The sequence below is a fragment of the Saccopteryx leptura genome, chromosome 5 (genome assembly GCF_036850995.1).
Source record: "Saccopteryx leptura isolate mSacLep1 chromosome 5, mSacLep1_pri_phased_curated, whole genome shotgun sequence".
NCBI classification, from domain to species: domain Eukaryota; kingdom Metazoa; phylum Chordata; class Mammalia; order Chiroptera; family Emballonuridae; genus Saccopteryx; species Saccopteryx leptura.
Genome location: NC_089507.1, coordinates 7,285,366 through 7,300,840, shown reverse-complemented (window position 1 = coordinate 7,300,840; position 15,475 = coordinate 7,285,366).

Below are 15,475 nucleotides of genomic sequence, written 5' to 3'. Positions count from 1 at the left end.
CTGTCTTTAGGCAAGCTATCCCGGAGCGGTAGTCAAGATAGCCCTGGGAGTTCTAGGCTTTCTTGAAACTTTGTGTCCATGTAACATCTGAGGTTATCATCATGCCTTGCTTTGGGATCATTGCACAATATTTTCAAGGGAGAGTTTGCTTGGCTCTGCTTTAGTCATTGTCACCATCGTTGAACCAATACTCTGGCCTGAGAGATGGGCACTCAGATTGGCCAGGCCTGGTTCACATGTCCAACGCTGGCATGGAGAATGGCCCACGCCAAGGCTGATGAGTGGGAGAGGTGGACCTCCCAAAGAGTCGAGTAGACCCTCCAAATTATTTTAATTCTATGTATGTATAATTATGTGTGTGTGTGTGTGTTCATATACAAATGGAATGAAAGAATGGATAGGATAGATTAAGCTCTAGGGAAATTCTGTGAATTGTTTATTGAGGGTTTGCTGGAAACAAAGTAATTTATGATCAGAAAATTAAACCCTATCACAGAACTTCTCTAATGCCTGGCAGAGGTATTTGGTGTTATTATTTTTAAATCAATAAAGAACCATTGATGATATTTGAATAAGTAAATACATTGTGTAAGTGGTTGTTTGAAACGGTGGCCACTGGTGATCCCTCCCATTCCGGTATATGCATGCTGCTACCTCCCGTGTAAAGATCGAGTCCACTTCCCCACCGTTTGGATCAGTCTGACTTTGTGGTTTGCTCTAATCGATGTGATATGGTAGAGCTAAGCTCTGGGACTTTTAAGGATAGGTCTTAAGGAGACTTAACATTTTTCAGTTTTGCTTGGAAGAAGACCCATGTGCTATGTAAGGTGGTCCAGCTATCCTGATGGAGAAAGAAGTCCTGGGAGAAAGGGAGACCAAGGGAGAGAAACCATTTCTGCCAACACCTAGCACCAAAACCACAGACGCAAGGGCAGCTGTGTTGGATCTTCCAACCCCAGGCTAGTTTCTGGAGGTGACACCTTGTAAAGAGAGAGACCCAGTTTCCCCAAGTCATCTCGAGCCAGCTGAGCCACCCCACCCGAAAGCCTAGACTTCGTAGGCAGCAACGAGCCTACTTGCTGAGCTCTGTTTGAATTCCTGACTTAGAATGGAGAGACCAAATTAAGTGGCTATTGTTTTAAGCCATTAAATTTAGAGGTAGTCTTCTTAGGCAGCAATAGATGAAAGACACATCATAGGAATAAAACCAACCTGGTTCATTAATTGGAAGGGGAGATAATTAAGGTAGGGAAACAGAAGATTTGATTTTATCATCGTAGCCAAATACAAGGTGATGAAGTCTTGAACTGGGCCAACACTATGGAAAAGTAAACTAATTAACCTTAATTATGCTCCCTTGCTCTCTGGCGTGTGAGCCTCTACCTAGACTCTTATCCGTCCCGGGACTTCTAGCACCACATCCTGTTGTCCGGGAGACAGTAGGTGACTTATACAGTTGAACAAACCAAAGAAGGAAATTTACTTCACCTTTTCTTGTCCATTTCAGCATCCTCTAAAAGCTGAGAACACAGAAACAAGAATCAATCACAGACGCACACACAGACACACTCACATTTGCTGTTTAAGAGTAGTTATTATTGCTGTAGATGTTTTACTAGGAGTAGTTGAAAATAGATGACAAAGAAAAATCAGTGTATGACAAAGATAAGTATACACAGCCAGACTTCTGGGCTATTGACCTGAGATTAGAATTTGCTCCCGGGCAGCACACGGTGCGCTACAGGGGCACCGGCGAGAGATTAGATCTGTGTCCATAGACCTGCTCCTCACTAAGTAGCTATGTGAGTTTGGGTGAGCCCCTTACCTTCTCTGTGCCCCTCAGACATACTTCTGTATTTTGTGGGACCGCCAAGAGGATGAAATGAGATCCACTGTGAGATAAAACTGGAGATGCCCGGCACGTTCCTGGCACCCAAGACATATTCGTAGAAGGAAATGGGGGGGGGGGGTGTTAAAGATATTTTATGAGTTTAAAATTATTATTATGATACATTCCTATTTCAGTCATTACCTGCCGATATGGTCTTTTTACTTAACCTCTTGTTTTTTTTTTAATTAGCTTCGTTTTCCTTCCCTTTATTTAGGAAGCCGAACGACCCTTTTCTCATGAATTCTCGGGCTGCATTTGCAGGGCTACCGAAAGTGGCCGAGTGGAGTCGGAGACGCATGGAATAATGACCCAGTGTAGGTGGCTGTATTTTCGTAACGCGCTGGAAGAGAGGAAAGCACTTCAAAGTAATTAGCATGAACATGGTCAATTACGTTTCTGTGCTGCCGGCCAGCACCGCCGCCTGGATATTCCGCAGCGAGGGCTCTGCTAATCCCCGGCTGCCAGCACAATGGCCTCTTAAGCTGCACCACCCCCCTCTCTTTTCTCAAGATGGTCTTTGAGAGAATTATTAAGTATTAAAAGGTTAAAAACTAAGAAAACAGTAGCAAAGAAGGGTAAAAAAAAAAAAAAAAAAAGTTCTCCCGTCAGGCCAGCGGGTGGAAGGGCAGGGTCAGTGAATGTAGCCTTATTTCTGCTGGCCATGTTTCTTTTCCTTCCCCAGCTCCAAAGTAAGCGGACTGTGTAAGCGGGAGTGAAATACACAACCCCCTTGTGACTGTGAGCAGCACAGCATTCTCCGCTTGTGGTTTTCTTCAAATGAGGCTGCTTGGAAGATGTGTTTGAAAACACTGAGGCCCTTTATTAATCAAGCACTTCGCCCGCCCTGCCAGCAGAACGTTTCATTGATGTCAAAACTCCCTTAAAAACGGTTTTGGAGCCACTTCTTGTCCACAGACTTCAACAGAAGAAATATTTTTGGAATTGTAAATAGAATAATTGAGGCAAATATTTGCCCATTTGGAAAGCCTCTGTAATGGCTTTAATTTTCAGTTGCATTTTAAATGATGTATATCTGGGCATGGGTGGTGGGGATCGGCGGCAAAAAACAGAGCGCACCCCAAGATCGGGACTTCCCTCGGAGAGCGGGTGTAAAGTGGAGGGACAAATGGGTCAGAGGAGAGAGAGGGAAAATTGTTTTTGAAAAGATAGATTAGATCCCAGGGGGGTGCAAGCAGTGTGGAAAGAGGTTAACCTATTGAAACACAAAAATATGCCAATCAAAAAGGGGCGGACTTAGCAAAAGCCAAGACAAAGGAGAGTCATGCAGACAAACATTGATGATGCCCTTCCGAGAGGGGCACTAAATGGAAGATGCCCGGGTCCCAGGACAGAACTACCAGGACTTAGAAGTAGGTCCGTTCTAATTAGATAGATGGTCACATCAGACTACTACTGCTACACAAGCTAAAATATTAGAATTATATATGAAATGCCCCTATTCAGATGTCTTGTACGATCTATTTTCTCGTGTAAGTCTTGTAAGGAGGCAATAGACTTCCAGACTTCTTGACAATTTGGGTATAAATTATGGTCGGACACCTTGAAGAAGAGTGGATGGGTGTCTTGCGTTTCACCATTCCCTGTGAGTTCATAAGCGCATGCCTATCCACCGAGATGGGTCTACTCTGTGTGGGGGCAGACGGGGGTGCCCCGCCTGCAGGGGGAGGGCTGGAACCTGGGCAGTGGTCAGTTCATCCGGGCAGCAGTGGTCAGTTCATCCGGGCAGCAGATTCCCTGCGAGGGCTGCTGGGAGAAAGAAGGTCAGTTTGATTTTCACGGCTTTTCCTCCAGAAAGTGTAACCTTGAGCAAGGCAACCTCTCTGAGGCTTAATTTTCTCATTCAGTGGCACAGAGGCGCTCCTTCTGCAAGGTCTTTGGAAGTTTTTGAGCCATCGTTAGGGGTGGTACGCTCCTGAAGCCCCTTTGTGCTCTGAAGTTATATGATGCTCACTGTACGAAGAACTTGGCAATCTTTGAGCTGACTACCAACCTATGACCGTGCTCTGACACTGTCCACCTCTCGCTCACGGGGTTGACTCCTGCAGCCATGTTTGCCTTCTTTAGTTGTCTTTCTCTCTGGATGGGGACACCTGAGTCAGGAGAAGCAGCACTGGGTTGGCGGCTTCTTTCTCCCAGAAATGTTGCATGGGTCACAATGGCTCTAGCCAACCTCGAAGGCATATAATCCTAACCAGTGGGACGTGCGAGCTCGGGTGCCTTCTCCGTGGTTGTGTGTAAGCCATGTACAAAGAGAGATAAATGGATCGAGAATCAAGAAGCAGAGACTTAAACATCACACACAGTCCCACACTACAGGATGGCAGGATAGGAAAGATACAGGGTTCTCGGTCCTGAAACTTTTCCTCAAATTGACCTTAGTGGTTATGAGCTCCAGTTACATTCTCTGCTCCGATGTTCCCATAAAATATTGCTGGAATTTTCCCGGTAGTCCCAGCGAGCTCCCAGCTCTTAGGAAGTGAGGCTAGTTTGAGCGAGGTTTTGGTACATGTTAACCAACACGTCTCTGTCCTTTGAGCTCTGGTTTGGAACCACAAGAGGCAAGGCGAGGAGCATGCTCTTTGCACAAAGACAGGGTGGTGATCTTGCAAAAAGCAGCCGGTAACAACTCCCTCCTTCCTGGGAGGGTTGGCGACTTGCTTCTAGACACAGTCCTCTCAGGAGCTACCTCTCTTCAAACACTTTTCTGAGGAGCTGCTGAAAAACCCAAGTGTTGGGCCACGGGTGTGTTTGAAAAAGACCAGGGTGGCTGTCACCGGTACGGCAACACCTGCCTCCTCACGGCAGGCGTGGGTGTAATTCTGCCTCCCTCCAGCACCCCACGCCAGGGTGGGCAGGGGGTCCTCCTCCCCTCTGCTGCTTGTTCAGGTGTGCTCCTGTGGAAGCAGACACCCTGGGCCCGGCTGTGGCTTGGTGACGTGATGACACCTGGCCCTTCAATTGTCGGGAGCTCTGTGTGGGAAGGGACGTTCGTGCCTGTGGTGGGACATCTGTGGAGTCCTCCACTCAACACACAGCCAGAGCCACAGTGGAGGACGTCATCAGTGAGAAGGACAGACTCCGTCATTCTAGGCTTGTCCCACACAGTCTGGATAGGAGCCTGGTTCAGACCTTCCCTGTAGACGTCTCTGTAAGGAGGTGATGTGCCCCACAGGGGTCGGGACGGCAGAGAAGACCTGGGGACAAGACTGAGGTCTGTCACTTACGAGGACTCTGACCATGGCCAAATCGATGAGCCCTTTTGGCTTCAGGAGCCTCAGGTATGAAATAGAAGCATTGTGCTGAGGCTCCATGAAGATCATGGAAACCACCAAGGCCACCACTTCTAGTGACTGACGTGACGAGTAGGCACCAGGGAGGGGGCGTGCAGCGCGCCGTCTGGAGCCGACACTGCCGTGTGGTGTCAGGAAGGCTATTCTGAGAGCAGATCTTAAGCGATCAGATCACAAGGAGAATTACTGATTTTTTAGGGGCTTTTTTCTTCATTGTATCTAGATGAGATGATGGATGGGAGCTGCACCTGTTGTGCTGGTCATTTCACAATATATGTACATCACACCGTCATGCCGTACGCCTTAGATCTATACGGCCATGTAGGCCGGTGACGTCTTAGGAAAACCGGAGAAAATAAACATAAGCAAGATTTCTCAACTCCCAAGTACATAGTTCACTTCACTGCTGCACCCACTGTGATGGAGACCGTGTCACCGTGAGGGTATTGGATACGTGAAATAAAGTGTGGGCCACAGGACGGTGAAGGGGGTGGGGGTGGGAGGAGTGAGGAGAAAACGTGTGGTTGAACGGGCTCAGAGGTTGGGTGCAGTTACTTTTAAGCACCGGGTCCAGTGGCTGTCGCAAGCTCAGAAGTGGGGTAGTGAGTGGAGGGGTGTGTCCCAGTGGAGAAATCATCGGGTGGTCCTGGTTGTCAGTAGTTAGCATATTGAGGCAGAGTCAGGTTGGGGGGCCGAGAGATGTTTCCCAGCAGGACCTCACCTGGCAGCTGGGCACAAGAAGACCGTGATTTTGTTCCCTAGAGAGGCAGTAGGGCAACCAGCAAAAAGAGCCGGCGATTATGAAAGTCTCATCCAGCAGAGGGCCGGCAGGGCCGTGGCAGAGGAACTGAACCCATTGTAGGGTACCTGGAACTGCTGGCCCCCTCAGGAGCCCTCTGGGGGACAGACCTTCCCACCCCTGCTTCCCGCCCATCGATGATGACATTGCCTCCGCCATTCCTTCTGACTCAGAGAAAGATGGAATTGGACGGAAAGTTTAGTTCAATTCAGTACAACAAATATTTATGGAGCACCCCTCTGAGTCGGGCACCATGCTAGGCACAGGGATACAAAGATGAATAGGACACAGTCCTTACCAGAAAGGGCAACGGCACGGCACACGGGTGGCCACCTCTTCCTCGTTCACCTAGGCAGACATCATTAATCAATCGCCACACTCCTCCCTGCTGAGTCTGCACCTGGCCCGGGCACCTCCTCAACAGGCAGCCCACTATCCATCCCTGAGAGATGCCAAGTGGATTGCAGTGAGTTGGCACTCCCGCTTCAAGAAGTTTTTAGTCCGAGGAAGCGAGAGAAGCTGAGATGTTTCCTTTATGTATATTAGGCTGCACGGTTCAAGTTCAAGGTAACAGAGAGAAGAAACGCGAGGAAGCCTGGGGTCTGAGAAATGTCCACGTTTTCTTTGCGTGTCTTATTGTAATTACTTTAAAAAGGGAGAAGGGATTTCTGTTAATGAAGACAAGACATCTTTAGGGAAGCATTTTTCCCTAAAGGCTGAGTTATTCTCATCAGGGAGGACTCTTTTAACATAAGCTCAAGGCAAAATAAAAATCCAGAAAGGCAGTTAAAGGGAGTATAAACACTTGCTAGAACTGCAATGTATCTACCCCAGGGGTCATAAGAATGTGCTAACCCCTCACTGCCAGTTTTTCTGTAGCCAAAAAAATCAAGCAACTAAGAACTCCTTGGGGAAGGCCGCGTCGTGAATGGGGACCTATTATAAAATACACACCTTCAAAAGGACAAGAATTACAGGTAACTTCCCTCTTCTCTGAAGCGAGTGGCGGTAATAGAACTCCTCTCTGTGGACACTAAGAAGGTCTTGCTTGTTCTGTGGCTTCGGCCATTTAGACTTAATTTATGTTTTTAATTTTCTGGAAAGAGCCCAGAGGAGCCCACTGCCCCGATGGAGTGCCTGATATAAAGGTTTGGTAAACACAGATTAAAATAAAATAAAAACGTTTTAGTGCCCCTGGACACATCCAAAAACAGAATCAAGAGACTGGAAATCCTAGGGTAAGAAGAACCCTTCACTTCATCCTACGGGGCAGGAGGGCGGGCGGAGGGCGATGCGGGTGGAGGGCACTCAGGGGGCAGGGTAGAGCACTGGGCATAGCTGAACTGGGCTGCCACGTGGGCCCCGCCAGCCCTCCTGCAAAGGGAACAGTATAGCCGTGCAAAACCTGGATTTCACAGTGAGCAGAAATCAAACATAACACTTCTCACTCTGAATCACTTTACCCAAAAGAGGGTTTTGAATTGAGACCTTCATTACTGCCAATAACTGAGTTTACCTAAATAATCTCCAGCACTTCAGAAAGAGGCGAAGGCCGTGGCTGTTCATTGGGTGGATTAAAAAAAAAAAAAAAAAAAAAAAAAAAAAAGCAGGAATCCTTTCCTGGAGAAACCTTCCCTTCCCTTGACCTTTTAATGAAATCTCTCCTACTTCAGCCTCTCACTTCTGTAAGAGGTGACTTACCTCTTACAAAGAGGCAAAGCGTCGACGATGGCTCCATGGGAATGTCGGCCTGTGAACGATGGATTTTTTGCTTGACTTCGCCCACACAGTAAATGCAGACTTTCATTCTTGGACAGGGGAAGGTGGGATACTTAGATTTACTCTATTTTAGGTAATATCCATAGAGACAGCCCAGGCTCTCGAAAACCTTGCATCTGTATTCAAAGAATTGGATTTAAAGAGATCTTTTAGAATTCCACGTGCATGACTCCTCATTTGGTGACTAGCTGCTGAGAGGACAGCACTCCACTGTGAGACTCAGTAAGACTGGAAGCCCTCCTGCCGAGTTCAAGTTTGTGCACACCCTTCTCTGACTGGGATTGTGCGTGTGGGCTTCCAAACCGATGCTTGGGCTCTGGTTGTGGAATAGACTTCCAGTCAGCAATAAAGAATATGCAACCGCCTCTAGCTGTATTTGTCTGCGCACAGTTTTGATGGTTACAATAAAAGCAAACACTGTAAAAGTTCCCAGTATGTTCCGGTCTCTACATAGTTGACTTGCATTAATTAATGTAATCCCGACAACCATCTCACATAGTTATTGTACTAGTTTCCTAATACAGATGATCACAAACGGAGTGGCTTAAACAACAGAAACGTATCATTTCAGAGTTGTGGAGACCAGAAGTCCAAAATCAAGGTGTCAGCAGCGTGGTTCCTCTGGAGGCTGAAAGGGAGAATCTGTCCCTCGTCTCTGCCCTGGCTCCTGGTGGCAGCCAGCCATCCTTGGTGCTCCTTGCCTTGGCTTGTGATTGGACCCCAATCTCCACACACACTTGCTCTCTGTGCATCTCAGTGTCTTCTTTTTCCGTGTCTTAAAGGATAGTCATTATTGGGCTTAGGGCCACCCTAATCCAGGATGATCTCACCCAAGGATCCGTATCTAATTACATTTGAAAGACACTCATTCCAAATCAGGTGACATGCTCAGGCTCCAGTTGGATACATACTTTGGGATCCCACTATTCAGCTCACTACAATGAATATCCTCATTCTGTAGATGAGGACACAAACTCTGTTTCAGTAGGTCACAGAGGTGACAGAGCAGGTAAGAGTGAACATCAAGTTTTAGGGCCAAAATCTCTGAAACCAGAGACACTGATCTTCCGGATCACAACATCGCATCACTTTGTTGGGCTAGGCTCTCTCTCTCCTCTGTTTCACTGTGGGGGGACACACCACCAGCTATGATGTCCAACCACACTCCACAGTTAGCGGCAACATGTTAGGATGAACCTGATATGCGAACTCGATCCGTCTGGATGCTGCAAGGGGGTGGACTGCAACAGATGCTGTCGGTGCCCTGCCAGCTGCCCTGGGATCCCGTCAGCCAGGTTAGTTAGTGTGCTCATCCTCCAGATGCTACAGGTGCTTCAGCTAACGGCTCACACTGTACCCTTCTCTGGGCAGGTGCCCTTCAATGATTGAAGCCACCTTGCCCGGAAGAGCCTGGAGAGTAAGCCCTTCTTGCCCAACACCCAACACACACTGATTGGTTGCCCACCATCCAACACACACTGATTGGTTGCCAACCATCCAACACACACTGATTGGTTGGGGCGGGGGGGAGCAAAAGAGCCCCGCCCACATCTCCTGGCAAGGCAGACCCTGGGGTACGTTTTACAGGCCAGAGCTCCCCGGGCATGTGGGTGGAAGCTGGACTCCCCTGACCCACATCTTTGCATCGCTCCATCTCCGTCCCTGTCCTGCTGCTGCCCCTTCTCTTCCAGTTCTTCCCAGGAGAAGAAACCCCGTGAATAGAAGGCAGTGTACACGAATCCCAAACCAACTCGCGCTGCTTGAGTCAGACAACGTACGTCTCTTCACTGAGTCCTCACCATAACCTCAGAGGTGGCTCCGGGATCTCTTCTCCAGATAGCAGGAAACTGAAGCTCACAGAAGTTAGGGATGGGCCCCGTGCTGCTCGGGAAATACGCGGTGGATGGAGCTGAGAGTCAGAGCGGGGTCCTTGCTGCGCCCTGTTTACTGTGATACTGTCCTGCCCGGTTACCAGAAACACTTGGGCTCAAGACGAGTGTGTCCTTGGGAATGGGTCTGGTCTAATGAAAGTTTTTGAGGCTCCGGAATCAGACACAATTGGATACTTAATAACCAGTAGGTATATCTTGGTGGGGGGGGATAGGCATTTGAAACTTTGTTTTTGGGAGATTTTTTTTTTTCTATTTTCTAAGTTTGTAAGGAATGTTTGGGATGATGTGTGTAAAATGCTTAGGGTCGCACGTTACACACAGGACACAGTCAGGAGTTCAGGTATTGTTCATTTTACTCTGTCCACTGCTGCAGTTCATGAGGCTGAGATTTGTGACTCACTGGTGCTGGGCCCAGTGTCCTGATGGGGCACCTCAAGGGGACACTTCAGCCTCCTATGTCTGCCTGACCCTGTGACAACCACTTCGAGGAGGCAGTAATCTACAGAGGTGCCGATCCGAATTCAGACATGAGGGAAGGGCCGGCTACTGGGGAAAGCTGCACACACCTGGGAAGGGGAGGGCAGGGGCCGGGGTCACGGGTGCGCCTCCCTCTGTGTGACACCCCGGCTGAAACCCTACCCCGCAGGGCCGTCAGGTGAGCAATTAGAGAAAGTGGCTGAAATTGCTTCCATGTTGGTTCTCTATTCCCTTCTCATTCTAAAAATATCTGTGCTCAGAGTGTTGGCCTGTGTGTGTTTGTGTCTGTGCATGCGTGTGTGCACGTGCGTGTGTGTCTGTGCTTCTGTCCCTGTGTGTTTCTGCGTGTCCCTGTGTGTATCTGTGTCTTTATATGTAGGCGTGGACCATGCGTGTGTGCATGTGCGTGTGTGTCTGTGCTTCTGTCCCTGTGTGTTTCTGCATGTCCCTGTGTGTATTTGTGTCTGTATACGTAGGCGTGGACATGTGTGTGTGTGGTGTGTGTGTGTCTGTGCTTCTGTCCCTGTGTGTTTCTGCCTGTCCCTGTGTGTATTTGTGTCTGTATATGTAGGCGTGGACATGCGTGTGTGTGCATGTGCATGTGTGTCTGTGCTTCTGTCCCTGTGTGTTTCTGCGTGTCCCTGTGTGTATTTGTGTCTGTATACGTAGGCGTGGACATGCGTGTGTGTGTGTCTGCGTCCCACCCTGACCCACGCCCGTGTTCTGAAGCTGGTGCCCTCGTTGGGACCGCACCTCCTTAGGGTTGTGTCAGATGCCCCTCCTTCCTGCCCTGCGGTTTCTGCAGTGCACACTCCCCTGCACACGAGGGCCGCCCTCTGCTTACGCCTTCAGGGACTCTCCCTTGTTTAGACACCTGACTATGGGACACGTTCTTTGTTTGCAACTTACTCATCTCCCTCCTTTTATACAACCTCGTTCTTCTCCCTCAAAGACCTCGTGGGGCCATCATCATCTCCTCCACCCCGCTCTTCCAGGCGGAGCGAGCCACCCCTTCCTTCTCCACGGCTTGCGAGGACATCTGTTGTAGAAGCCGCTGCCCTCTGCTGTGGTGACGTACCTGTGAGTTTGTCTCTCTCACAACACACAACACACAGCGCACACCATGCAACCCTTTCAGACATGGGCTGTGCCATGAATTTCTGGCTTAGCAGGTTTGAAAACATAACCTGGAATGTTATAGTTTTTAATAAAAGAAAAAAAAAGTAAGTCAGTGAATAAAAAAAAGGATGAGGCCTTAGGGGTAACATTTCTATGTATAGAATTCTGTACCTATAAAATGGGAATGATCAAGGCTGTCTGTTATGGTAGATTAAACAATGGCCCTGATTCTTCACCCTTCCTTACTGTGCCACAGTGGGCAGAAGTAGGCATGCCATGTGCTTTGGTCAATGGCCTATGGGTGGAAAGGGAGGGCACCAGTTCCAAGCCTAGCATTGCTTCTGGAGACCTATTCCTGCTGTCCCTACAGCCTGGACTGCACTGTAAAGACATTATAGCAGGGCCCTGGCCGGTTGGCTCAGTGGTAGAGCATCGGCCTGGCATGCAAGGGGTCCCAGGTTCGATTCCCAGCCAGGGCACACAGGAGAAGCGCCCATCTGCTTCTCCACCTCTCCCCCTCTCCTTCCTCTCTGTCTCTCTCTTCCCCTCCCACAGCGAGGATCCATTGGAGCAAAGATGGCCCGGGCGCTGGGGATGGCTCCTTGGCCTCCGCCCCAGGCACTAGAGTGGCTCTGGTCGCAACAGAGCAACGCCCCAGAGGGGCAGAGCATCGCCCCCTGGTGGGCAGAGCGTCGCCCCCTGGTGGGCGTGCCGGGTGGACCCCTGTCGGGTGCATGCAGGAGTCTGTCTGACTGTCTCTCCCCGTTTCCAGCTTTGGAAAAATACAAAAAAAAAAAAAGAAAGAAAAAAAAAAGACATTATAGCAGACCAGACCTTCCTCAGCTGACCCCAGACCTGCAGTGAGAGGAGGAACTGCCCAGAAAAGCTCTGCCTAGAGCAACGAAGGAAACCCAGCTGTCCTGATGATCGGATGATGAGTGACTGTGGGTTTAAATCACTGAGTTTTTGGGGTGATTTGTTACACAGCATCACCTAGCCATAGCTAACTAATACTTCAGCCTCCTTTAGTTTTGTGAGGATTAAATCAGCTATTTCAAGCTACATGTGTAGCACAGACATTAGGCCTCATTATTATTGTTAGTTTATTATTTTATAAAACTGAGCCTTTTATGGAAAAAAACAGTAGGCAGAAAAGGCATGCAAGTTTCTATCAAACTCAGTGAGGCTGTCACAACTGATTTGGGCAATTTCTTGGGTATTTGCTAGAAGCCTTTGATGGAATGTGATGCAGGATGGTGTGCTTTGTCCAGGAAGGCCTCCAAGGATGCATGCTCAGTGGAAGAAAGCAGACTCGGCACAAGGGCTCGCCCACGTGGAGGCGTGTGTAACAGTCCTTGTCCTCAGAGGTACGACCTGCAGGCTGTCCTATGGCATGGTCGTTTGCAAAGCACTTTGTTTGATAAGCTCTCTCATTAACTCTTCCTTGGAGCCAATCTGCACACAAAAGTGGACCAGCTAACTCCTAGAAAGGGCCAAAGAATGGGCATTATAAGGCCCTGGATAGTCCTTGTTTGTTGATGGGCCCCACATTCCCATCATCAACCCAACCTTCTCATCTCCAGACTCAGACGTTTAACTGCGGCTGGACATCCCACCACGACCACTCAGACGCGTGTGACCCTCAGTGTGTCCTCTTCTTTCCACATCCTCTCTCTCTCCACCTGGCCCGCAACGTGGCTCCGACTCTGCCCTGATCTCTGTGAACCCGGTTTGCTCAGCCGGAGCCCGTGGCCCCCAGTCCCCCTCTCCCTCCGCCTTTCTCGCTCTTTCCCTCGACCTCCAGGTTCTCATGGGTCCTCAGACCGCTCCCGCTCCCTTGTCACCTCGGCTGCGCCACCCCTTTCCTGGGTTACAGGCAAGGCCTCTGCGTGCCTCTCCCGGCCTCCGCCTCTCCTCTGGCATTTCTCCGTCTGCACGCTGACTCTCTCGCCAGCGTGCACCCGTGCGCACCTCCGTGGGTGGGTCTCACGCCCCTCGTGGGCTGTAAGTTCCTCGCCTTTAGGAGTTGTGCCTGAGATTCTGTTCACTCTCAAAAAGTGTTCGGAGGATCCAGTCAGATTAATTAATCAATTCTGATTAAATCAGATGAATTTTTAACCAAGTTCTCTGAACATACGTCTGTACTCTCTCCTCTCTTGTATTAAAGTAGAACTGTCTCCGGGAGGAGAGATAAAAACTGAGTCCATAGCAAACAGTAGGCGACCAGGGATGAGTTGAACCCCAGTTTAGAGTAAAGATTTTTTTTTTTTTAATATAAAAGGCTATGTAGCGAAGACTCTTGCTCGGAGTAGTAGGGCTAAAGGGGTCAGCAGATTACACGGGAAAGAGGAAGAGAGCCACACTTTACAAGAGAAATGCTGATTCCCAGGAGCTGTTCTACCTCCTTTACCCCCATCGCCGGATTCCTCCTCAGAGGCTGGGCTGGAGAGAGAGGGACCAGCAGGAATTCCAGTGCTACCTGCTGCCTACGGAGGTCCACGTCTTACTCTGCCACATGTGAGCGACCTCTTTCAGCTTCTTTCTAAGGCAGCTCTCTCCTGGGTGATGCAAGGATGCGTATAAAAGGACTCGTCTCTAAGCGTGTTGTGAGCAACGAATGAACTGAAACCTCACACCGGCCCCCGGCAGCTCTCGGTGCCGCTGCTTGGAGGACGTCATACCCATTTGACGGACGAGGGAGCCCGAGCGGAACAGTTGGGCCATTCGCCCCGGTAAGTGGTGGTATTAGGTTGAGAATCTAGTCTTTTCTGAGTCTGAAGTCAAGGACCTTCAACCTTCCCGGTATTTCTTCCTTCTAGGGACAAGGTGGGGGGCGTGGAGGCACTCGAGGAGCTGCCCGACTGTTCCTCACGCTCTTCCCTTCCTTCGGGCCCCTGTCTCCGTGCCCTCTACCCATTTTATCTGACCGACGGGACTTCCTTCCGGAAGAGCCGGCAGAAACACTGCTTCCACGGCGACGTTGACGAAACTAGCGGTGCTGCTCTCTGGGTTGCAGCTCAGACCCTGATCCCTGTTTGTCTTTCCAGCTGGTGAGAAGTCACAGCCCTTTCCAGTCCCTGGGGCGCCAGCGGCTCATTTGGTTTGTCAGGAGTCAGAACGCCACTTACCTCAAAGGGTTCACGTTGCAAAGACAAAAGACTCTTTCCACGCGTTGGACCATGTGATGCAGTTTCTCAGAGGATGTTGGGGATCACAGGGAGAGTGCGGGGGACCGGAAGGCTCTCACGCTCGTGGCAGAGAGGTGGGTCTGCTCTGAGTGTGTGAGTGTGTGTGTGTGTGTGTGTGTGTGTGTGTGTGTGTGTGTGTGTGAGGAAGGTAAGGATGCTCCAGATACATGAGAAGGCTGATTACTCCAAGGAAGAGAGGGTAGGGGTGGTCACAAATACCTTTCAGGTGTCCCATGCCTTTCTTTCTCCAAGAAAAAGGACATTTTGTTTATGGTGCGGCTTTGGGGGGATTAGCTTAGACAGGCAGGACACAAAAAATCCTCTTAAGCCTCATCCCCTGGAAGGCCCCGTGTTCTACTTTCTGACAGCACCGCCTGTGACCTCACCCTTGTCACCTGTCTGATCTCTCACCCTGGGACAGAAACAAAGGTGGTGAAATTGAGGGCTCAGCTAAAGAGTCTGGCTTTTCAGTTCCCAGGTGTGAGGAAGAAAGGGCCGGCGGGGGAGAGGAGGACAGGGGGGGGCAGGGAATTGCGGAGGGAGGACTAACTGCCCAGGGCCATGGCGGGGGGCTCATAGACACCGCCCCACATGGCAGGTTTATGGGTCACCGAGTGGCAGAGACACTTGAATGAATGCAGCTGGCCATCATTTTAGTTCTTAGTGGGAAAGAGAAAAGGTGCAGACAAAAGCAGCTGTCTCCATGAACCACTAGGTGGATTAGTGATGCCTGAACTTGACGGAGAAGCCAGCGGCACGGGGTCAGAGGATAACCTGATTGGTGGGACCTTTTTGATGCCTGAATTTTAGTGAAGCTATTAGTGCCAATTAGAATGACACCAGAGAAGAGGCTGGAAAGTCAGGGGCCCCCGGAGCACGTCAGGAGAAGGGGTCTGACGGCCGAGACGCAAAGAGAGATGGGTGATTAGGAAGCATAATTTGCCCAATTACTTGCGATTTGGCAGAAGTTGGTTTTTAGGACTGTTTTTGTAACCCAAAAATGGAGGCCTTAGAAGCCT